At 37.2% G+C, this 25,378-nt stretch overlaps 1 pseudogene; it reads right to left on the bottom strand.

Moving 5' to 3' along the window:
• The window catches only part of LOC131494518 (tigger transposable element-derived protein 1-like), a 38,293-nt pseudogene that overhangs the window by 8,220 nt on the left and 4,695 nt on the right, over positions 1 to 25,378 (bottom strand).

The raw sequence follows: 25,378 nt of genomic DNA, 5'->3' as shown, positions 1-25,378 counted from the left end.
TCTCTCTCTCTCTCTCAAAAATAAATAAACACTAAAAAAAAAAAAAGAAAGAACAAAGAAACATTGAAAAAAATTTTTAAAGGGAGAATTTGGACCCAGAGACATGCATACAAGAAGAAACATTAATTGAACAGAAGATGGCTATCTTCATAGCGGAGGAGAGAGTCCCAGAACAGATCTTGCTTCACAGATATTCTCAGAAGGAACCAACCCTACCAACAACTTGATTTCAGACATCTAGCCTCCAGAACTGTGAGACAATAAATTTGTTTTGGTTAAACCAGTTTGTGGTACTTACTGTACCAAACTAACATAGGGGTTTAGTGTGAACACCATGAAAGGAACAAGAAAACTCTAGAAATGGCTTTTTATATATGTCTTTTGTGAAATACAATAACTCTATAAGATTATTAAATTCTCAAAGAAGAGCTGTTCATCAATATAACAAGTATTTATTATCTACTATGTAAGAGATATTTCCTAGGCATTGTGGGTAAAGTACAGAGCGATATGGACCCTCAGGGAGTTTACAATCTGATAGAGACAGGCTCCATTGTAAGATATTAATTGATCATATATGCATGAGGTTTTTTTCTAGGCTATCAATTCTTTTCATTAATCTATGTGTCTCTTTTTATACAAGTACCATACTATTTTGAGTACTCTGACTTTGTAATATAGAAGTGTGAAATCAAGAAGTGTGATCCTTGTAGTTTTGTTCTTTGCAGGATTGCTTTGGCTATTCAGGGTCTTCTATGGTTCCACATGAATTTTAGTACTGTTTTTTCCTATTTCTGTAAAAAATTGCTATTGCCCCCCAGCTGTAGCCTGCAGTTGGGTGGGGTTGGAGACTGTGCTCTGCAACTGGGTGGGGCCACTGGCTGGGGTCCCTACCTGGGCAAGGCTGCCGGCTGTTTCAGCAATTGGGCAGAGCTATGCGCCAGGATCCTCTGTTGGGTGGGCTCCTAGGTGGGGCTTAAAAACGTGGTGGTAGAGTAGGCTGAGTTCTGAGGCTGCCCAGAGACAATGTTGGTCTCCCTGGTTATGTGGGGCCAGAGGCTCTGCTCAGCAGTTGGGCAGAACTGCTGGCTTGCTTTTCCACACAAAAATGTAGGTTGGTGGATTGTCCGGCCGGGCTTCCTGGATGGGTAGGACTAGATGTTACACACTCAGCACCTGGGCAGGGCTACAGATTTGTTTCTCTGCCCAGACCGGACAATAGAATGGGCCCCATGATCAGCATGACCTGTTGACTGGAGACCTAGTAATAATTTGGGTTCCAGTTAAGAATCTTTTCAAGGGTAAGCAGTGTAAAAAGTGAAAATAAAGAGTTTTAAGGTAATGCAAATGTTTTCTAATAAAAAATTAATCCTATCATACTTTAGCTTTTAATTTTTTTTCTTTCTTCATTGTGAAATATAAGAAGCACAAAAGTATACAAAATTTGTAAATGTCAGGCATCTGTTTATAAAATGTTCTCCAGTAGAGCCTCATGGTCATTTTCTGATCATAAGTTTTATATAGTGCCAAGAAGTAGTGAAGGAAGTGAAAATTTAGCTGTGTTCCCTGTAAGGCTCTCCCTTATCTCTGCAATATCATTAACAGACTTACAATTGTTAGGAATCAAGAAAGCACACGCTGACCAGGTGAAACATCTCTCTTTTCTCCCGGATTGGAAATTGATTTTGGTATTAAGCAGAATTGGAGTGATTGCTGTCCAATGCAAATGTGAGACCACAAGTCACTCGGATGGCAATAGAGGTGATTATTTCAAACCTAAGGCCCCGAGTTAACAGGTCAGAAAGTCATTTTCCTTGTAATTCAGGAGAACAGACAGGTAGTTGAGAGGGCAAGAGCATCTTGTAAAAGTAGCCTACAAAATTGCACTTGCAAGGGCTGAGGAAGAGCCCAGTAGTGGCCTCAGGCCACAGCAAGAGAGTAAGGCCTTAGTGGAAATGGTGTTGTGGGAGAGAGAAACCAGGACCTCAACACTGAAACTTCTCCGAGAAAACTGAACTCAACAGATATTAATTTCATTGTTTTAGTCACTAATTTTGCTTCATATAACTTACTATTTTTATTTTAGAATGAAATTCCCTCACTTTTTAGCCTCTTCTCACATGTGTGCCTTCCAAGCAGACCAGACGGGAGGTAGTTATGTTGCCACAAATGTGCCCACATCTCTGTGTGAGGCAGGGACTGTTTAGATATTTATGTGGTGCAGAATTTATTTTGACATTCTGAATAATTAAGGGCAAGATGGAGACTGCTGAATGCCTTTTCCATAGAGTAATTCCTTTTATGTAAAATATAATATTACATATCATGGATAGGGCGATCATACATCCTACTTTGCCTGGCCTGCTCTCCAGGTGTAATTATCTATTATATTCTACCATACTATACTATATATTATACTATTATTTCTTTTTTGGATCACATGTATATGTCAGGAAGACTCTGTGGCTACCTTGGGCCTGGATGGAGTGGGAAGGTCTTTATTCACAATTAAAGGTGAGGAAACAGGCCCAGAGTGAAGTCTTGGGGAAGGACCCTGGGGCCCTTCCTAAAGAAGTTGACTTTCTGAGGCTCTGCCCCCACCCCTCTTGGTGCCCCCAGGCCAAGTTCTCTGAGCCTCCCAAACCAACACCTACAGCTTCACCCTCGGAGTATTCACTGCCCCTGAACTCTTTCAGATGTTGTCCCCGCCCCCTCTAGTGAATGCGAATTATTTTGGGCCCTCATCCTTTAGTGACCACCTCAAGGAGGTCCCAAGGGGAAAGTCAAAGAGCATGCCCACAGCAGAGAAGATCACCCTTTTGAGGTGCAAGGAGATACTTTCACTTTCAAAAGTATTCTTTTTTTTTTTAAGTTTATTTATTTATTTTTGAGACAGAGACAGCATGAGTGGGGGAGGGGCAGAGAGAGAGAGAGGAAGAGAGAGAGAATCCCAAGCATGCTCCATGCTACCAACACAGAGCCTGAAGCTGGGCTCAAATCCACGAAGATTTGAGATCATGACCTGAGCTGAAACCAAAAGTTGGATGCTTAACTGACTGAGCCACCCAGGCACCCCTCAAAAGTATTCTTATTTGGAAGGTAAGTTATATCGCCTCTTCAGCCATGGGGAATAGAAATATATTTGAGAGCACTGGCTCTTCCCTCAAAAAGCACACAAGTAACTTTAGGAATATAAAGCTTGGTATGACTGCCATGACTATTCATATTCATCTTTACAAGACGCTGAACAGGCCCCTCCTTTGATGTAAAGTTTGGGAGAATGGGGTGGAATTATAGGTGTTCCCCTGAATTTGAAAAAAAAAAAAACTTGTCTGGAAGTCAGGGTTCCAGGTCGTTCCTAAAATTCCTAAATGGGACTGGGCTTGAAAAAAAAACACATAATTTATCTGTGCCTGGATATTTTCACTTATAAAACAGGGGGCAGGGCTACATTAATAGTGCTTAGACTCTTTTCCAAGGAACCCTGGGTTACAGAGTGCCCTTAAGTGTGGGGATCAGAGGTCTATAAGTCTCAAAAATCTTGCTTCATCAGAGCATCAGATTTCTCTGTTTACATATTGTGATTCTACCCAAAGTTCACTTGACTACAAGCTTCCAGCTGTATAAATAGATATGTCAAATGCCTGATGTTTGAAATTCTCTAACAAATGATCCGGTGAATCTAACCGGATAATGGGAACGTGATTGCAGGGTGGCTGCTTGGAGTGCTTGTCAGCCCAGGGGCATATAAACTCTAAGCAATTAGAAAATACTTCCAGTATATAGGAAGCCTGCTTACATTCCTTCCACATCTAATAAAGATAGTAGTTGCTTATGCTTTTACAGGCTGCATGCAGAAAATCAAACCTATTGCATTTCTTTCTCAAGCGTTCTCAACCAGAAGTCTGGGGCTATTTTCCAGCCCTAGGCCTATGCCTACCTGTCTCTGTGTCAAAACATACCTTTTAGACTCTCCTATTTTCAATCCTATTGTGTCTGTGTGTAAAATCAGGACAACATATTCTGTCCTTCTGCTTTCTCCTGCTTGTTGCCATTATCAAAGAAGATAACAGGTTAAAAACAAAACAAAACAAAACAAAACCACGCTCCAAAAGAGTGCGTTCCATTATTATTTTTTAGGAGTATTTCTCGGGATTTTTTTTTTTTTACATAATTTTTTTTTGGTTATTCTAGAGTACCCTTGAATATGAATCAACTTAAATTGTTTATCATAACATTTTCTAAAAATATTACTTCTCAGAAATATTGTATTGAACTATAGATCAGAGATATTGGTTGCAAGAAAAGGAAATGAGCCCTGTCTCAGGCAAAATGGCATTGCATGCCCACAGGACGAGTGAAAATGTAGATGATAAGATATATATGACAAGGCTTAGGGAATAGACAGATCTAGGAGAACTCTTAGACCCAAAGAGGCAGGAAAAACATAAGATGCCTGGAGTAGTTTGGCAGCACGTACGATTGTTCCTGCAATGAATTATCTCTAACCAGGGATGGGTGATTTTCAAAATAACACATCTCTTTGTATAGCACAGGCACCAAACCATCAGGATGGTCTCTAGCTAAAAATCCATACTGTTGCACACCTACTGGATATCAGATCTTGCCTCAAATTATCCCCTATTTCTGCATCTCTAGCTCAAGATCAAAGCTCCATTTAATACCATTTCATTAGATGTGCTTGGGTCATTCTTGGTTGCATCACGGGAGGAATTTAGGGAGTGTGTAGCCAGGAATTATGTAGTACCAGAAAGACACCAGCCTTGGCCAAAACTGCACACAAAAGGGATTTGTGTGCTAATACTGAAGGGGTTGCATTTGCAACAGCTAAAATCACAAGTATGCACACACAAAAAATGTGGCATTTAGTTGCTATCTTGTTTTTTTCCCATGTGTATTTTGGTAATTGAATTATCTCTTATTTCCCGAGAGTGCAGAAAAGTAGTGCTGAGGTAACAGGTAATATATGCAAAACATGAAATTTTAGATGCTGATACTTACTTGCACTGATTTATTCAATGTTATTTCAGCGAGCAATCAAACATTAAAATTGAATACGACAGGGTACGGAAATATATGTGACAGATAATATTTAGCATGTCTTTTTCAGAGATAGAAACCTTCTTTAATTTGAGTAAAGAAATGAGATTCCACAAGGAAGCTTATACATTTATAAGTGTAGATGATATAGAGAAATTTTGCATATTCTCTCATATTTTGCCCATGTGCATTTTTATATACAGAAAAAAGGTTCTTTCTTCGTATGATAAAGTTATTTCCTTTGTCTTGTTTCCATAGTGATAATGGATTGGTGTTAATCTGTCTGACCCACCGCCTACAGTAGAAGTCCAGGTTATTCTGCCAGGTTCCAGCTGAGTCTCCAAGGATAAGAACAGCCTTCGAAGTGGCCAGAACTAACCCTCACAACTCAAGCCATCAGGGAAGCTGGCAATTAAAGGGATGAATCGAACGGCCTGAGATCAAAAGCTAAAGACCAAATACAATGGAGAATGCACAAAGAGTTCATTTAAAAGCCAGAGGTGGAGAATTAAATTGGGGTCAGAGAACGGAGAGGTAACAACAGAATAGAGGTGAAATCTGAATGAAACTGGAGGAAAACAGGACAAAGGAAGTTCTGGAAATTTACCTGTAATACCAATAGTTCTTTAGAGGTCAGCAAATCAATCACAATAGCTCTGCTGGCTATTTTTAAAGGTCAGGATCAGGAAAAATGGATCTGTTCACATTCTTTTACTCTTCTAGTTTATAAGCCTGCTTCTAATATTGGAGAGGCCCAGGGCCAGAGTACAAATGGAAAACCACACAGAAGACATTTAAATGCTTAAAAGCTGTATATCAAACCAACAAAGTGTGAAATAAAATACATTTTCTGTGCTCATCAAACAATATACTTTCATAACAAAAAATGAAGAAAAAGAAAAGGAAAGCTATGACTTTATAAAATGAAAAGTAGGCAAAATTTAAATTCTGATTGAACTTAATTTTTATTGTGCCTATCTAGGTATTCTGTTAATGGAACCACAATGTTTAAATGAACAACAGGGGCGGCTCAGTCAGTGAAGCATCTGACTTCGGCTCAGGTCATGATGTCACAGTTTGAGTTTGAGCCCTGCATCAGGCTCTGTGCTGACAGCTCAGCTCTGTGCTGAGCCTGGTTCAGATTCTGTGTTTCCCTCTCTCTCTCTGCCCCTCCCCTGCTCATGCTGTGTCTCTCTCTGTTTCAAAAATAAATAAAACATTAAAAAATTTTTTTTAATGAAGGATAAACAAAGGCACTGGTGATTTATAAGTTACTATGTATTTATCTCATAGTTTTTTTCTTTCTCTTCTGATCATGATTTTATAATGGATACTTTGAGACACTTACATTCTTTTGACGCGATGGTATAAAAGATAAAAAAAACAAAATGCAAGTTTTTAACGTATATAAACTTCGAATATAACATATAAAAATGTAAATTATTACTCAGCCATAAAAAAAGAATGAGATCTTGCCATTTGCACCAACATGGATGGACCTAGAAGGTATAATGCTAAGTGAAGTAAGTTCAACAAAGACAAATACCATTTGATTTCACTTATATGTCGAATCTAAAAGGCAAAACATGTGAACAAATAAAAAAAAAAAGCAGAAACGGACCCATGAATACAGAGAACACATTCGTGGCCAGAGGGAAAAGGGGTGGGAGGATGAGCAAAATGAGTGACAGGGAGTGGGAGATACAGGCTTCCAGCTATAGAATAAATATGTCACAGGGATGGAAGGCACAGCAAAGGGAATATAATCAGTGATATAATAGCATATGGTGATAAATGGTAGCTATACTTGTGGTGAGCACAGCATAACTGTATAGAGTTACGGAATCACTATGTTGTACACCTAAAACTACTGTAACATTTTGTGTCAACTGTACTTCAAAAAAAGGGTGGGGGCAGAATGTAAATTAAAGTACTCGTAAAGAATACAATGATATTCATGTAATTTTAAAACTTAATTTCTTCCCAAATATCCAAATGTTCTATTAAGTATAAAAGCAAAATACAATTTATAATAAATATCCATTGAAAAATTCATTAAAATACATATAAATTGTTAAGATATTTTGGAAAATGTTATTAATTCTTATTGAATAGTTTTGTCAAAACGGAATTACTCACAAATCTGGTTTCTAATATCCAATATCATTGCCAATATAAAGAATCAATGTCAGGCTACCATTGTGTTATATGATATATATAAATGTCATAAACATACGTATCTGTAAATGTAAGAGTAATATATATTAATTTTGGAACTGTTTCTAGGCCATCTTGCACCTCTGTTGCAATAATTCTGTTAATGTGCAGACAGCTTTGGAATTGTGCATTGAACATTGAAATACAAGTGAAAGGAAGAAAAGGGATGCCCAGTACACTGGGAATTGATGCTTCCTTATGAAATAACCTGTTAGAGTCATGTGCTGTGGGAGGAAGAATGGGGCAAGGTTTTTACTCTTATCTAAGACCGTCTAATACTGAAACCCTTTGTGTGTCTATTTCCAAAACCTTTATCCAGGGAGATAACCCAAAACCTTTAAGCGTTCAGATAAGGGCGTATTTATTCAAGCACATAGGACATGAGGTGGGAAGCTCTTCTTGGCCTGACCGGTATGAGCGAAGGCAATGATTTTAGGCGTCCAGGTCATGCCATGTCAGCCCTGAGCACCAGCCCCTAGTGATGTGATTATGTATTCTTTCATAATTTAATTTGGTATGTTTGTGATATTCAGGGTCTTCTAAAGCATGGGGTCTTGGGCAGGCGTCTTTCTCATGTGTCTAAGTGCTAGTGCCAGTAAGAAATATTACATCTATTTCAAATCACTAACAAGGGGTAGAGGTACAGTTTTTAGCCATAAAAAGAGAAAAGGGAATCATCCAAACTTGACAGAACTTCCACGTTGTAAGTAGGGGAAAAAATACTTAATGTGTTGGTCAAGGTTAATGTATTGAGGTTTTAACTTGTAGCTATACTTCCTTATTTGTCCTTCATGGTCATGATCAAACATGTTGGCAGACACTTATTTCTGTGTTTTAGTGTCTATTGCAAAGATTAAAGCTCGTATGTACTGATAAATTTATGCTGGGTTCCTGAGATAAGAGGGGAAATGGGCCAGAGAGAAATTATTTTTGAGAACAGCAATAGGTAAGGAGAGATTTCCTACAAATTGGTAGGAGGATGGACATCCGCACGTTCTGGGGGGGGGGAGGGGGAGGGCGTTCACCTGAACCCTGTTTTGTGGAGGCATGTGGGGATAAGAGTAAGACCTTAGAGAAGGTGGCATCCAAGTGCATCCATAGCCCTGGCCCGAGATAAGAAACACAGCTTCAGAAAAAGGCCGAGAGATGGAATGGAAAGCAAGAATCGCCAAACTGCAGGAGTTCAGTGGTTAGGGACAGCAGCGTCTCAATAGTAATCAGCTGACTGGCAAGAGACGAGGCTTTCCTGAATATTCTGCTCTGCATAAGGTAAATGAATATTCTCCTCTGCGAAGAGGTCAGGAGAGTATGAATGCCTGAGACTGACTTTTCTGGTCTAAAGGAAGATTTACTTTCATTTATCAAAAGTGAAGAAGTGGAATGGTGCATGCATGTTACTGTTTTTGTTCAGCTCTCCATCTTTTATATTTGAATACTCACCATAATCGTCTGGATACTTAGCATCAAGAGACATCTCAACAGTACTTAACAATCTCTGGACTATATTAAGCCTTAATTTTACTATGTTTTTGCAACTAAATCAACTATGTGAATGGGCATTACTTTGATCTGTATTTGGTTGGTTGTATAGTTTGGAAAAATAAGATCCCTACACAATATCTACCCTCATCTGTGAGTAGTATTACCTAAAGATTCGTGTCTAAGATTTATTCAATGCCTTTTTTTAGTTGTATTTATTTATTTTGAGGGAGAGAGAGAGGACGGGGAAGAGAATCCCAAGCAGGTTCCACACTCTCAGCTCAGAGCCTGACGAGTAGCTCAACTTCATGAACCTGCGAAATCATAACCTGAGCTGAAAGAGTCCAATGCCTAACCAACTGAGCCACCCAGGCGCCCCATTTACTGCCTTTTTAGGGCTATATTTTAAAAATATGAATTGGCCTTTAAAAAGTAATGTAAGTCATTACCATATTAATATGAAACTTCAGATTGCAGAAAGAATTTGTAGTGCCATGAAGACAGTGGGCTTCTTGGGTACAGGAAGGAAATGGATTACACCAAGGTGCAAAAGGCTATGAAGTTCAGGGCTGATGATTTTATCTGAGTCCTGGCTTGCATCTATAGGCTCCAGTTTAGCAAGATTTCCAATGATATTTAGCAAACTCAAAGATGCAGTAAAACTGAGAACAAAAGTAGAACTCTCCAATCTTTCAGAAGTTTCCCACTGGTGCCACCAACCACATAAATGTTAGCACATTTTGAGAAAATATATTTTTGAATAAATGGTAGCTTTCCTGCTCTCCCATCCCTGCACACTAATCACTGTTTCCATCTCTCTTCCCATCAGTGTGCTCAGAGAAGCTAATATACTGGGACTATAGCATTTATTACAGGTATCAGTTTTTGACTTAGCTACATTCATCCCTGTTTTGAAATGTATATTAGGTCAAGCCATTGGGTTTTATGTGAGTAGAAGTGGTTTGCACAAGAATGTAACGTCGTCTGCAAATGAAAGCTCTTATGACATGTATCGTGTTGAATTACTTTTTCAAATAGAAGCAACCTCAATCATGATATTCTTTTTCTTAAAGTTTATTTATTTATTTTGAGAGATAGGGGAGGGGCAGAGATAGAGGGAGAGAGAAAATCCCAAGTAGGCTCTCAGTGCAGAGCCTGACAGGGTGCTCAAATTCACCAACTGTGAGATCATGACCTGAGCTGAAAAATCAAGAGTGGGACATTTAACTGACTGAGCCACCCAGGTGCTCCTGAATCATTATATTCTTATACATTGCCTGTAAATATAAACTATTCAGCCTCTTTGGATTACTGTGAGATAAGTATTGGTCTCATTTGGAAAATATAAAAAAAAACAAAAAACAAAAAACTGGCCTCCAAATATTACTGATTGGATAATGTTGTAGGTGGATTGGGACGTTTTTTCTTTCATGTCCCTCTGTTGAAGATCATGACACATTATGAGATTGCAGTTAAAGTCATAGTCAAATGTTAGTCATTTGTTTAATCTTGTAATGACCAATATAATAATATCAATCAACTAATATAATACTATATGTTAACTATACTGGAATTAAAATAAAAGGGCAGGAAAAAGAGCCAGTGCTAGAAGCTTTCTTCTGGTGTTGAAGTAAGAATGTAGGCTTCTTGCCTACAGGTCTCCAGCTTTGGCCTGTGGGGGTTGCCCTTTGCCCAATCTTCAGGTGTTTCTTAAAAATAACATTATCAACCAAGCCATACTTTAATACGGCTTTCTATGTTTTCCAAGTGTTTTCATACACATTATCTCACTCTACATTCACCTGGTCCTCTGAAGTCAATTTGCAAGGTATGATCATTCCAAATTAAGGGTAAGAAAATAGTCTCAAAATAAAATAGTTTTCCCAAGATTTATACAGTTAGTAAAATGACAGAACCAGAATAAAAATCCAGAGAGTCTAGTTTTATACCTTTCTATAATAATAATTGATAATTGAAGGCCATTTTATTTCAAAAATATTCCCCCCCAAATTGTATTTGTCGTTTCTAATTGGCAAAGACTCTTCAAAAATGCACTTTCCTCTCTTGAGTAAAATTCATTTCAGATATATGGAATTCAGAGGCACACCATCCTATCTCCCAAGCTCTGATTACCTGGGATGTGATGGGTGAGGTCAGGCAGGTCCCACCAGTCTTGCTGTGTTCACCTAAGTTGCAAATCACTTTCTCATTGAAAGTAAGAATTCCAACTATCTTCTTTTGCCTTCAAATATCAAAATATCAAGAGGATCCCAAAGCAATATTATTAATTTCCTCCACTCTTCGATCAATTTGTAATTCTCTCCTTCCCTTTGCTTATAAAGCTTTCTTCTCTTTACCTAGAAGGTACTCTGAGGGAAAAAAAATGACAGAGAGGCTAACGCTGAAACTAGGGCAGCACTACATTCATCTGAAGTCCTTCAATTATGAAGTGGCTCAGTCATTTAGCTTTGGAAAGCTGCTTGGTTAGAGCATTGCAAGAGCATTTGATGTTCCAAATGCTTCAAAGTAGGTCAGTTTGTACTACACCAAGGGAAAAAAAATAAAGTAGTAAAATTGTTTCTGCTTGTAACTTTTAAGGATCTTCCCATTTATATCCAAACTCTTCTACAGCACTAAAATACCAAGATGGAGAGAAAAATAAATTCAGGCAAAAAAAAAATTAAATTTACTTACCTACGTGCTTGTGATGAAGAAATAGTTTTTGTTTTTGATGAATAGTTTACACTGCAAGATATAACTAATTTGCTGTCTGTAAAGTTCTAGGAGGAGGCCAGGCTATTATGGATAAGTAGTATTATTTATTTTAAAAGTAAAGTTGAATGCTATATTTTTATATCTTAACTTCGAAAGAAGGCAATAAAAAAGTGAGTGACTATCTACTTTCCCCTTCCACAGATTTATGCTAAATGTCTACTGGGATAAGCACTTTCCACGATCTGTGAGGACATGCATGTATAAGCTAAAAAGTTATGATAAAGCCCTGAGTCCATTAGAATTAATCACATATCCAGATAAAAATACAAGAGCTCTTATTCTGAGGAGTGCATCTCGGCCTGTGCAAACCATAAGAGTCAGGAATCATACAAAAAATGTGGAAGACAAGAGACATTCCCATTAAATTTAAATAAAAGATAAAGAAGGCTGAATATTTCAACTTGGCGTTTGTAGTATCCACCCTAGACGGTTGGTGACACTTCAAGTAAGAACAGGAGAATCTTAGTCTCCCCAGGCTAACGAGAGAGCTCAGAACAATCAGAAGGCTTGTGGGTAATGGAAATTGGTTTTCCCACAAAGCCTAAGGAACAGCTTGTAGAACTAAATCAGGCTAAAGCATACGCTTTGACTTTATTAACCTTTTTATAGAAGAAACTTCTGTCATTTAATCATTCAAGATATTTATGGAGGAAGGCATATCTATGTAACAGCTCTTGTATTTTCTATTTTCCTCACAACCACCTATTAATTGTTACAGTCATGCTAAAATCTAACCTACTTGAATGTGTGTATTAGAATACCTCCAAGATAATTCAGTTATTCTTTTCTCCTAACACACAGTCATTGCTCGTGTCCTCCTGATTCCCTTTCTTTCCTTCATACTTTCTTTTAGTTTCATCTCTGATACAAATTCACATATATATACAAACTATTTTCATAAGGTTCCTGTTTGGAAATTGGACTAGCAAATTCTCCTAATAATTAATTGTACTGTAATAGAATTTTTTTGTTTATTGTCATTCTGTCTTGGTCTATAGCATTTGCAGTATTTGCCAAGACGTATTATGAAAGGGTGCACTTAGATTTCACTATTGATGCAGTCTATTGAATCAGACTGAAAAATTCTAAAAGATTCCTAATCAACATGTATGCATGCATAAGAATTGATTTTCTTTGTGTCTGAAGATACTGCCACTAATTATGTTGCTTTGTACCCCTGCATGTGGCTGAAGAAATAAATCAATGTGGAACTATTGGTCCTTATATTCTCTATGTAAGTAAATCATAGTTTGCAGTAGACAATGTTCGTGAGGCCTGAATATTAATACAAAATTTGTTTTCCATTTTAATAAACTATTCCCACATCTCTATTAAAATTCTCCTGGTATCATGTTTAATATGCAATTCAAAAATGAGCCTACTTTTTAACTCTTTAGAGAACTGAATTAGGATTCATTTATACACACACACACACACACACACACACACACACACACTTTCATTTAGATTATAGGAAAGGCATATCAAATAGATTTCAATTTGTTCCTTAGCCAATTGATTGGTAATGACTGGTTTGAGGATTCTGAAGCTATCTTGAAGCTCAGCAAGAAAGAGTGCTGAGATAATATCACAATGCCTACTATGTTTTCAACAGTTGGGGGTGGCATGCTTTGTATATGCAATCACAGCTATTGTTCTTTTAGGAACTGCTGTCTTCACTCCCTGCACAATGCTTGAAAAATGCTTGGCATCAAGTGTTGAATGAATAAATGAATGAATCTAGGATCTCTCAGTCACACTAAGGAACACACATTGAATTCACATGAAACAGAGAAAAACACCTGCTACAGAACAGGGAGAATAGTGTGCACTGGAAAAGTTAGAAAGGTCTTCACAGGGAAACTGCACATTAAAGAAGGGGAAGAGTGAGAAGAATGGTCAGGCAGAAAGCTTAGAGACGAGGATAGAGGAAACAAAATGAGAAAACATTTTGGGATATAAATATATAAATAAATATCGTGTGTTTGAAGCAGAGAAGAAATATGACGTATAATAGTGGATGGAATATAATGTATAATAGTGGAACGCTAGTAAAGAAAGGTGCGTGTTGCGTGGGGGTGGGGGGGATGTCAAAGGTAGGGACAGAATATGGTGCACTTCTAAACCAAGCACAAGGATTTGAAATTAATGGAGAACAAAGTAACTTTTTTGTTTTAATAGGAAAGTGAAATATTGCGTGCGATAGTCTAGAAGCATTGGTCTTGCATTTATGCACAAACAGGTGGAGAAGATGCCGGACAGCCTTGATGCAAAAAATCAGGTGAGAGGTCTGGTAACAGACTTTTGGTGCTAAAGGTTGTCCAGTTGGGAATGGAGAGGGAATGGAAAAAGTGAAAAATATTTTGAAAGTTTTTAAAAATTACATTTTTTGGTAACCTTGACATAGAGACAGAAAGAAAAGGAAGAAATAAACATTTTCCAAGTTCTTCACCTACTGTTATGAAATAACTGGAAATCTCCAGAGTATACTACTGGAGACCCCGGAAGGTCTGGTATGGTCAGAAATTATGACTTAATTTTATGTGAGATAAGCTCTAGATGTTAGAGGAAACCGATGAATATGGAAAGCAAAGACCAAACAGTGCCCTTCCTGTGGTGTATATGGATATAGGTTGTTTTGGTGATTGAAGAATAGAAAAGCAGAAAGAAGATTGGAGAAGACATTGTAACATGGAGCTTAAAAATATTCATGAAGATGTGTGTCTTTGGATCAGATGTGGAAAAGCATATGTAATACATTTTCATTGGGTCCTGTTGGATATTATGAGATCGTAAATCTTCTAAGATTTCATGAGCCAGATGAATCGCTGCATTCTTGTTACAACTCTTGAACCCTAAAGGGCTATGATTAATGGATAATAATTGTTTAATTTTAGGATTTGAAATAAGCAGGATGATGACCAATAAGAGAGTTTTGAATTGATTAAGAGGAAATAAATTTTGATAAAAATGTTAAGCTGAGAAGAATGAGGTTTATAGGAAGTTATTTATATAAAAAAGGGATTCCAGCATGTATCTTTTTACCCAATTTATGAACTCACTAAATACTTCGGTACTTCTGTTTCTTTGGCAGATCTTATCCTTCCTTGTTAGATAAGGTTTTTTCAAGGTAAATGTCAAAACAAAAAAATGAATAAAACAATGAAAAACATTATGTATCACAAATCTCTCTTTCTTAAAGCACACTGCCTAAGATGGCCACAGTTACACAGGAAAACAAGGTTTTTGTCATATTAGAGCCATCAGAAGCCAGCTTCTCTTGAAGTTGAGTCATATGGCACCTCATAGTTTAATTTTTTTAATGTTTATGTGTTTTTTGAGAGAGAGAGAGAGAGAGAGAGAGAGAGAGAGAGAAAACACAAGTGGCGGAGGGGCAGAGAGAGAGGGAGACACTGAATCTGAAGGAGGCTCTAGGCTCTGAACTGTCAGCACAGAGCCCGATGCGGGGCTTGAACCCACAAACTGTGAAATCATGACCTGAGCCACCCAGTCACTAAAGGTGAATATAAAACTGTTTGATAACTGAAAGGCAAAAAATGTATATTCAACCTAATGAGAGAGAAGGCTATAGTCCCAGTGGCACTAAGATTAAAAGTAGATTATTGGCACATCTTCAGTGATCTGCTTTTATTGGTGCCACCAGGTTGTTCCATAAGGGCAGAAATAATAATTCCACAGTGAGATCAAACCAGGTGAAACAGTTTCCAAATGACACTGAAGATGGTGCCATGAAAGAAACTTGCTTCCCCTCTGCCAAGGTCTGTGCCAATCCCAGTATAGGTGCTCAGTAAACATGCTTTGAATAAATGCGTGAAGCTGCTGTATGGGATTTGGTAGCTGTCCTTGTCAGAATCCGGCGGGTCTACTTAAATCTGAATTTTTGGCATGAGTATACAACTTTTTGGAGCAACAAACCAAATACAATAAAATAATGGCAGAGTGGAGCTCCAAGTCAAATTTCAGGAATGAGAGAAAATGAGAATCACCTCTTCGAAAAGTGGCAAGACTTAATTACAGATAGTTTTACACTTTTAAGTGTTTGGTGGAGGATAAGTTGGAAGCAGAGAGGGAAGGAATCTCCTCCAGAGAAGAAGAATGGAACTTCTAAAGAGGAGGAGTCATTGCACAGATGAGTTACCAGCAGATGTGAGGAAAGGTGCCAAATCTGAGTCATCCTGTGTCCGTTTTCTAAATCCTGGGGTGTCCTATTTTCTTCCATGCATAAGAAAAGAAATCAGTTACAGAGACAGATAAAAGTGTGTTTGTGGAGAGGGAGGTTGAAGTTCTCTTCCCCATTCTTATGTTTCCTATGTAGAAGAGAACAGATATTTTTGGGTAGGATGGTAAAGCATAGTATCTTTATTACCATTAAAGCATGTTTCTTCTGCCGCCAAAGGATGCTAAGGATAAGGAGGAATTGGAGGCAACGAGTTTCAGAAATGAAAGTATTATACATGATTATCTTTCAGGTAATGGTACGGTTCCTCCTTCTATCCTATGCAAAAGCCAGTGGTAGTTTTGGTATTTTTGATTGTGAAAGGGAATTTCTGATTTTAAGTTTCTGACAACTGAGCATTATTCCCAAAATACAGGATCTTCCCAAAAGAGCAACATTTAGGCTGGGATCACCATTTCTGGATTCAACTGTGAAGGATGAAATGGACTAGGGTCACTTATGTCAAGGGGTTTTTGTATGGAGCCAGGAGACCATTCAGGAGATGGGCCTTAAGCACGTCCTCACCAGTGGAATCACGAATTTTTGAGCTGGGCCAAACCACAAATATTCCAAGGACTCAGCCCAAACACCTGCAGCTTGCTATAGTAAGGAATTTTGCTTAGAGATAGCTTGAGCAACCAATTACAGTTAGCGAAGATTAGTTTTCTGCCACCAACACCAATCAAAATTCTTTCTAACCAACACGTACAAAATTCCGTCTTTCTTTTAACACCCTTGACTTTCATTTCCTAGGGGGACACAGTTTGGTCTCCTTCCCAAATCTATATTCCCCAAATTGTAATTCTGGGACCTCAAATAAATTTTGTGTTGTATTTCAGCTTTGTCTCTTTTCTTGGTCAACAGAATCTGCTGATACTGTAACTGGGGGTTTGCCTTGGTGCGACTTCTTCCCCACCATGATTGCGTCTCCTCAATCACGTTTTCCAATGAGGAGAAACTATTGCTACGCTTGCAAATCCTATCAGAGCTAAATGCCCTTCCCCAGATTGCAACCAAATGGAATGAGAACGAGGGAAGTACGCTACGGCCAGTAAGGCCAGTTCTCCCTGGTTTTCCTGAAAGTTATATTCAACCTGGCCCCTTAAAATTTCTGTTCCAGTTGAAATATTTCAGGCTCGCAATGATTTTTGAGTTTTAGCAAAAATTAGTTAATTACTTCAGCAAAGTACTAGCATACAAAAATCACTTTAGGTATATTCTTGGTTATTTGAATGCAGCTTAGCTTAGAAGCATACTCTGGCAGGGAAAATTCTAGATATTCTAACAAACCTAAAGAAATAAAATGTTCAGTCACACCAGATTCATCTTTTTTTCACCTGTTTTATCATAATGTATTAATAAAGATGAGAATAGGGTAATACAAACAACACTGCACAAAATAATCAAAAGCTGGTTGGAAATATTTCATTGCCTTTGTTAATTGCTACTTAATACAGAATTGTTCAATTAGTAAAACCAGTCATTCCAAAACACATGAGTGCTTGAATGCCATGGAATGATATTTCTCTGCAGGAATGAACACGATTTTCAGATAAATCCAGCAATAGAACATTCTGTCAGTATTCCAAATGCATAAAAAAGCTCATGTGAAAAGTTCTCTCATTGTCTCCTGATAATTTTCTGAATATATAACCATTTGGCTTAATTATCATTTTCTACCATCTACATCTGCCTGGTCCTAGAGAATCTATTTACAGATAAACTAATGGTAAAAATAGAGTGCAAAGACCTAAGGTTAATACTTGATTTAGATTTTAATGCATGGCTCTTCAATTGCACATGCAAGGCAGCCAACATATGCTAAGCACCTATGTCGTCACTGATGGTTTATTTTTACTGACCTAAATCGTAAAGCTGACTAAATTTTTTTCTTCATGAAGTGAGGTTGGTTGCAGCTTCAGCAAAACCCTTCCTATTCTGTGAGTGAGACAAATCAATAATTTCCCATGATTTTTGTATCGTCAAGAAAACATCCATGGTAAATGGAAGCTGTAACAAAATGTTAATCATTTATGCTGCTCTTAGACTAGGAAACCCTCTCATTGGGATACCATGGAGGGGGCTGGGATGGAGAAAAACCCAAGTCTACAGAACTAGTCTTTGACTCCATTAGTCTTACTACAGATTTAATTGTAACCATTGGTGACTGTTTTTGTTTAGCTCTCCGCTATCTGGAAATTGTACAATTTTGATAAGAGGATTTCAATTTGTCATTGAAGAACACAGGTATGGCTTCACTGCTGGTGGAGGACACCACCAGAAAATGGCATTTAATGGCTCATTTAAAAGCCATTTGCTGTGAAAATGGAATTAAGGGCCACTTAGGCTGGTTGGACATTTGCTTTTTTTTTTTCTTTTACTATGCACCGAGAATTGGAAATTGCTTAAACATCACCCTGTTTTTAAGGATATGAGAGGCTGTATATGATGATGGTTTGTTAATATTACAGATTTATACACATTGGTATTATCAATTATCCAATGTTCAAATTGGTGACAAGTAGAAAATTGCAGATCATGATAAGTTAGCAAGTACTTATTTAAAATAATGAGTTAATTTGGTTATTATTATGTGTCAAGTCATCTAAGTTCTTCATTTGAGTCAACTCATTAAATTCCTGAAATACTCCTATGAGGTAGAAATTCTTAAGTATCTCCATTTTATCGATAAGAAAACTGAAACACAGGCAAGTAAGTGATGTATTTAATAAGGGTGTATATTTTGTAAGCTGTGAAGCCTGGTATTGGGCCCAGACACTGGTTCTCAAGACTGCACCATTCAACAATCAACCTGTGGCTGTCAGTCATGTTCAGCAAGACCACAGGAGCATCATCACATTCATGTGTTTTCAGGCTACTTCTTTAGGGAGGCTTGAACAATGAAGAAGGCGTCATTAGCTGAACAAGTTAGACTTTTCCTCCCTTCAGGTAGGTTTGTGTTCTGCCACTGGGTCTTGCTCCTCTGAGAAGAGTTATAAAAGGTTCCTAACTTATTTTCCCAAAATACTATAGCTTTTGTTATATATATAACATACGTATGTGTATATACATATGCATATAGAACATATATGTATATATACATATGCATATATACTGCATATATATAACATGCATATACACGTGGGTGTATGTATATTTATATTCAGATATACATATATAAATATATAAGAGATCACAAGACAATAATTTATATCTATTTAGCACTTCTTCCGTGCCAGGCAATATTCCAAGACCTTTATGAACATCAACTTATTTAACCTTTACCACCATCCTATTAATTAGGTGCTGTGATTTTCATTCTTAGCTTAAAGCCAAGAAAATTGAGACTACATAGAGTAGTGTCATAACATGCCCAGGGTCCTATAATAGTTGAGCTGGGTTTTAAACACAAGCAGCCTAGCTCCAGGGTCTAATCATCTTACTATTAGCAATATTATACTTTCTATTTCCTGTAATATTTCTAATTAATGACTGACCAGGAAGCAAACGAAAAACCAGGAAGATGATTCCTCAAATTTAATTTCCCCAACCTGTAAAATTATATACTTTTTCAATTGTGGGCTTTAATAGCCACTGTGACAAGCATGTTAGTGGTTAGTGTTTATAAACAAAAACACTAACACAATAAGAAAACTTATTGTATAAGATCATCTACTGCTCTCTATAGAAACTCCTGTCTTGCAGAAAACTTAAGATACATTTAAGTAAGATTAGACTGCTTTTACTGCCTGTTCTAGCAGATCAATACGAAGATCGATAAAAAAGAGAGTATCTGAGCTAATAACTAGAATGATTGCTATGCATTATTATTTTTTAACCAAAGAGAAGATGCCTCTGCTGTTGCATCTGACACTTTAATTTAGCTTCTTTCAGTAACTGTATTTGAAAGCAAGCATTTTTTTCTCCATTAGCAACGTTTTACTCCGGCTTTGACTGCAAGCTTTTAAGTATTCCTTCTGACTATTTTTACAAGCTCAAGTGATTTCAGCTCGCCTGTCACACTGCTCACAGGAATCCTGCACTTTGGGGTCAATACAAGAGGGATTTCATCATATCCTGAAATGCATTGGCCTGTGGGTTTTAGTGACAGACAAGATTTATTACTTGGTGAATATAATTCTCTCGCTTATGAGTAAGTACAATGGTCATATTTTTTGAATAAAAAAATTGAGGATGCATCATCCAGCATATGTTCTGACAATAAGATGGAATATATAATATCAACTCTGTCAATATAATTTATGGCACATTATCAGCCTTTGTGTGAGAGCAGTGTGGAAAATTCAAAGGGCAATTCTTGATTTCCTTGCTTGCTTTGTGTGATATGAAAATAGAATAAAAGGGAATAAATGGCCATCCTAAAATTTGGGCTCTATGATCATCCCAATCTCTCTTCCCTCATCTTGTTCTTCTATCTTGCTTTTTTTTCCCCCACACTTACTGAGCATATTTTATGAGGCAGAAACACTGCTAAGCACTGATGGGATAGAGATTGATATTATACTACTTTGACTTAACAGGAATGCATAGTCTATTTGTGGAAAGGGATACAACAAATATAAATATGTTGTTCCATGAGGAACACAACAGAGGGAATACAAGGTCAAGTGGAATTTGACATACTTAGGTTAAATTGGCTTAAATATTAACGGAGTGGAGGACTCATATAAGCTTCAGAGGTAGATCAGCAACTTCAGGCACAGCCGAATACAAGAACTCTGCATGATGTCATTCACAGTTGCATCTCTCAGTTATTCTTTCCTTTATACCAGCTCCATCCTCAGATAAGCTTCCTCTTTCTAGAGAGCTTTAGGTATATACCTTACCTATGTAATAAGCCTATCAGAGATGGGGATTTTATGGCTCATAATTCCAGAAAAAAGTCCTAGCCTTTATATTGATTGCCTTAATTGAATTACACATCCAGTCTTACAGTCTTCTTTCAGTCAGCATGGTGGGGTGGGGGTGAGAAAAGCTCTGACTGGCCACATCTAGTTCTTGTGACAATTCCTGGGACTAGAAAGAGGGATTGGATTGGCCCACTAGAGTCACATGAATTGTGGGTGAGAACAAATGGTTGCCCAAAGGAAAATCAGATGTTATTATTGGTAGAAGGTGGATTAGATAGTCGCTGGGCAAAAATAATAGCTGACTTTTTTAAAGTCTTTATAGAAGAGAGAATGTTTTAGGCTAAAGAAATTTGCTGAAGGACAATGATGGAAGGATATACACAGAAGAAAGTCAGCAAAGAAACAGGAAGAAAGTATACGCCAGGGGATAATATGGAGTCTGTTAAATACATTATATGGTCTTCTCTAAAGCCATTTGAATTCTAGACTCTTCTGGTAAGAATGTCCCTTATGTATAATGAACCACCAACAATTTTCCTACAGTGAAGATCATAAGTTCAGTTAAATTCAGATGTTAATTACAATAATCCATAATAATCCTAGAAAAGGATATGAGGGAGAAAGCACTTGTTGCTTCCTTCAGTATGATATTTGCATGCTTTTGATCTTGAAGGAGAATTTCAAACCAAAATCAATCCAATGAATACAAACCAAAGAAGGAGGACAACTTTAGTGCTCTTCTTCATTTTATCTATTCTAAAATAAGAAAGGCAATGGTAAATGTCATACAATAGAAAGAACTCAGGAGTTGGACCTAGAAAACCGAATTGGAATACTGGTCATGCTCCTTAGTAGGCAAGTGTATGATGTTGGAAGATTTGTTTACTCTTTCTGGGACTCCATTTTCTTGTTTTTAGAATGTAAATTATTATGTTTTACTAAAATTATTCAAAAAATAAATGAACTGTACATATAAAAGTTTTTTGTAAACATTAAAGTGGTATTATTATGACCTAGTATATGTGAACTTACAGATATATTTAATTTTATCATTCCTTGTATTAACAATGAATATAATACATATTTTTGGCTTTCCATGATTTCCTCTAAAATTGGAGTTCAATGTAATGGCATATCGCAAGTAAAATATTCTAAAATATATATTCAAATGTGTTCAGCCAGTTCTGGACCACCAATTTTATACATAAAATTTAGGATTCAGTTTTTTTTTTTAAGTTTTTGCTTATTTATTTTGAGAGAGAGAGACAGAATGAGTAAGCAACAGAGAGAGAGGGATAGAGACAATCCCAAGCAGACTCTGTGACATCAGCACAGAGCCCTGCGTGGGACTCGAACTCACAAACTGTGAGATCATGACCTGAGCTGAAACCGAGAGTCAGAGGTTCATCCTACTGAGCCACCCAGGCACCCCTAGGAGTCAGTTTTTAAAACAGTAATATTGGAAGATTCAACTTGACAAAAATATAAGGTACAAATCAGATGATAAGAAAACTCACAGGATATATGGTAAATGGAGTTTTCTAACATAGAGGTGTTTTTTTTTTTTTCTAACTATGATTCAGGCAATTAATGACAAGATGGAGAATTTTGACAAAGAATTAGATTCTATAAACAAAATAAATAAATAGAAATTATAGAATTAAGAAAGCCCAATAATTGAAATTAACCCCTCAGCAGATGAGTTTAATAGGAGATAGGCACAGATAAAGAGAATTAGTAACTAATGGAAAGTACAGAAAAGAGCTTAACAGACATGTGGAACACATAAAAAAGATTTGATATAGGTACACTTGGAGGTGCAAAGTACCTCCAGAGAATCACAGAGAATCCATATCTGAAGGGATAATGTCTGAGATATTTTTCCAAACTGCCAAAAGACATGAAACTAAGATGTAAAAAACTATATAGGCACAGCTCGGAGATATCGCATGTTCAGTTCCAGACCACTTCAATAAAGCAAATATTGCAATGAAGCAATTCAAATGATTATTTTTGGGTTTCCTAGCACATATAAAAGTTATGGTTAGATATACCGTAGTCTATCAAGTGTGCAAAAACAATATACATACCTAATTACTTAGTTACAATACTTCATTGCTAAAAAGTGCTGTCCATCATCTGAGCTTTCAGTGAGTCATAATCTGTTTGCTAATGGAAGGTCTTGCCTTGATGGTGTTGGCTGCTGACTGATCATGGTTGCTGAAGGTTGGGGTGTCTGTGGCAATTTCTTAAAATAAGACTACAATAAAGTTTGCTGCATCAATTGACTCTTCCTTTCACAAACCATTTCTCTGTAGCATGTGATGGTGTTTGATAGATTTTTAACCACAGTTGAACTTCTCTGAAACTTGGACTCAATCCTCTCAAAACCTGCCACTGCTTTATCAACTGAATTTATGCAATATTCTAAGTCCTTTATTGTCATTTTAACAATCTTCAGAGCATCTTTACCAGATGTAGTTTCCATCTCAAGAAGCTAATTTCTTTGCTCATCTGTTAAAAAAACTCATCTGTTAAAGTTTTTTTTTTTTCCGTTTTTTTTTTTTTTTTTTTTTTTAATTTATTTTTGGGACAGAGAGAGACAGAGCTGAACGGGGAGGGGCAGAGAGAGAGGGAGACACAGAATCGGAAACAGGCTCCAGGCTCCGAGCCATCAGCCCAGAGCCTGACGCGGGGCTCGAACTCACGGACCGCGAGATCGTGACCTGGCTGAAGTCAGACGCTTAACCGACTGCGCCACCCAGGCGCCCCACATCTGTTAAAGTTTTAACATGAGATTGTGGCAATTCAGTTACATCTTCAGGCTCCACTTCCAATTCTAGTTGTTTTGCTGTTTCTACCATATCCACAGTTACTTCCTCCACTGAAGCCTTGAACCTCTCAAAGCCACACGCAAGGGTTGTAATCAAGTCTTTTCAAACTCCTGTTAATGTTGATATTTTGACCTTTTTCAATGAATCATAGATGTTCTTAATGGCATCTAGAATGGTGAATCCTTTCCAGAAAATTTTCAATTTGCCTTGTCTATATCCATCAGAGGAATTATTCGATATGGCAACTATATCTTACAAAATGTATTTATTAAGTAATAAGATTTGAAAGTTGGAATTACTCCTTGCTCCATTGGCTACAGAATGTTTTGTTAGTAGGCATAAAAAACAACATTAATCTCATTGTACATTTCTATCAGGGGCTCTTGGATGACCAGTTGCATTGTCAAAGAGCAGTCATATTTTGAAAGGAATATTTTTCCTGAGCAGTAGGTCTCAACAGTGGGCTTAAAGTATTCAATAAACCATGTTGTAAACAGATATGCTGTCATGTAGGCTTTGTTGTTCCATCTATAAAGCACAGGCAGAGTAGATTTAGCATAATTCTTAAGAGCTTTAGGATTTTTCAGAATGGTAAATGAGCAGAGGCTTTGACTTAAAGTCACCAGTTGCATTAGCCCCTAAAAAGAAAGTCAGCCTGTCCTTTGAAGCTTTGAAGCCAAGCACTGACTTCTTTCCAGTTGTGAGAGTCCTAGATGGCATTTTCTTCCATTAGAAGTCTGTTTCATTTCCACTGAGAATCTGTTGTTTAGTGTAACTCCCTTAATTAATTCTCTTAGCTACATCTTCTGAATAACTTGCAGCCTCTATGTCAGTAGGTGCTGCTTCGCCTTGCACTTTGATGTTATGGAGATGATTTCTTTCTTTAGACCTCATGAACCAGCCTCGGGAGCTTCAAACTTTTCTTCTGCAGTTTCCTCACCTCTCTCAGCCTCAGGAAACTGATTTATTGAATAGATCCAGCTATGGAAGGTCTTAACTTCTCATTTAGCTTTTTCAGAACTGTCCAATAAAATTTTCCACCACGATGGAAATTTTCCATATGTATGCTAAACAATAAGATAGACAAAGAACATGTGGCTCTTGAGCTCTTGAAATATAGCTAGCATGACTAAGCAATTGAATCTGTAATTTGTTTTTTATTTTAAATTTCATTTAAATTAGAATTTAAGTAGCTACCACATTGGCTAGAGGCTACCGTACAGGACAAATTTAGTTGCTTCCTTGTGCTCAGCTTAATCTTCCATCCCTGCATTTTCTATGGACGGGGAAATGTAAGCTTAGGCCTAAATCTTGATGGATTCAAACTCAACAACTTCAACTAGCATATTTCCTAGTTGTTGCAGTTTGCATATTACATTATATCTCGAACTACTTTAACATCTGATTGATAATGATTATTATCATTAGTGATAATAAGATTGATCTCAGGATGAGAATGATGACAGTCTGATCCCTCCATTTCACTGATCTACTTTCCCCTTGAGTCTAGAGTCTAGAAAGCAATCCATGGGGTAGCTATAGTGGAACTAAACAGATGTCTGGGTCTTCTTTAACCTTACCTCCTGATTTTTTTTAGACCAGTTGATAAATCTTGCAAATGCTCATTTCTTTAGGGGTTACAGAAGGATGGTTTTCTGGCTTTACCATTCCTTCCATGAATTGGCCTTTTCTTTTCTTTTCTTTTCTTTTCTTTCTTCCTTTTGTTTTTAAGAGGAAGAGATTTTCTGATTAACTGAGACTATTTGGCCACCCCAGAATGCCTACATGAATGGAAGGTAGAAACTTCTTTTTTCACCCCTACTTATCAATCTTTAAAGTAAGGTGTTGTAACAGCCACTTCATGTCCTAAAATAGGGGTTTATGGCTCTTCCTTTCATGAGTAT

Source organism: Neofelis nebulosa, chromosome 14, assembly GCF_028018385.1.
Source record: "Neofelis nebulosa isolate mNeoNeb1 chromosome 14, mNeoNeb1.pri, whole genome shotgun sequence".
In the NCBI taxonomy this organism is placed as follows: domain Eukaryota; kingdom Metazoa; phylum Chordata; class Mammalia; order Carnivora; family Felidae; genus Neofelis; species Neofelis nebulosa.
This window is presented reverse-complemented; position numbering and strand designations above follow the sequence as displayed.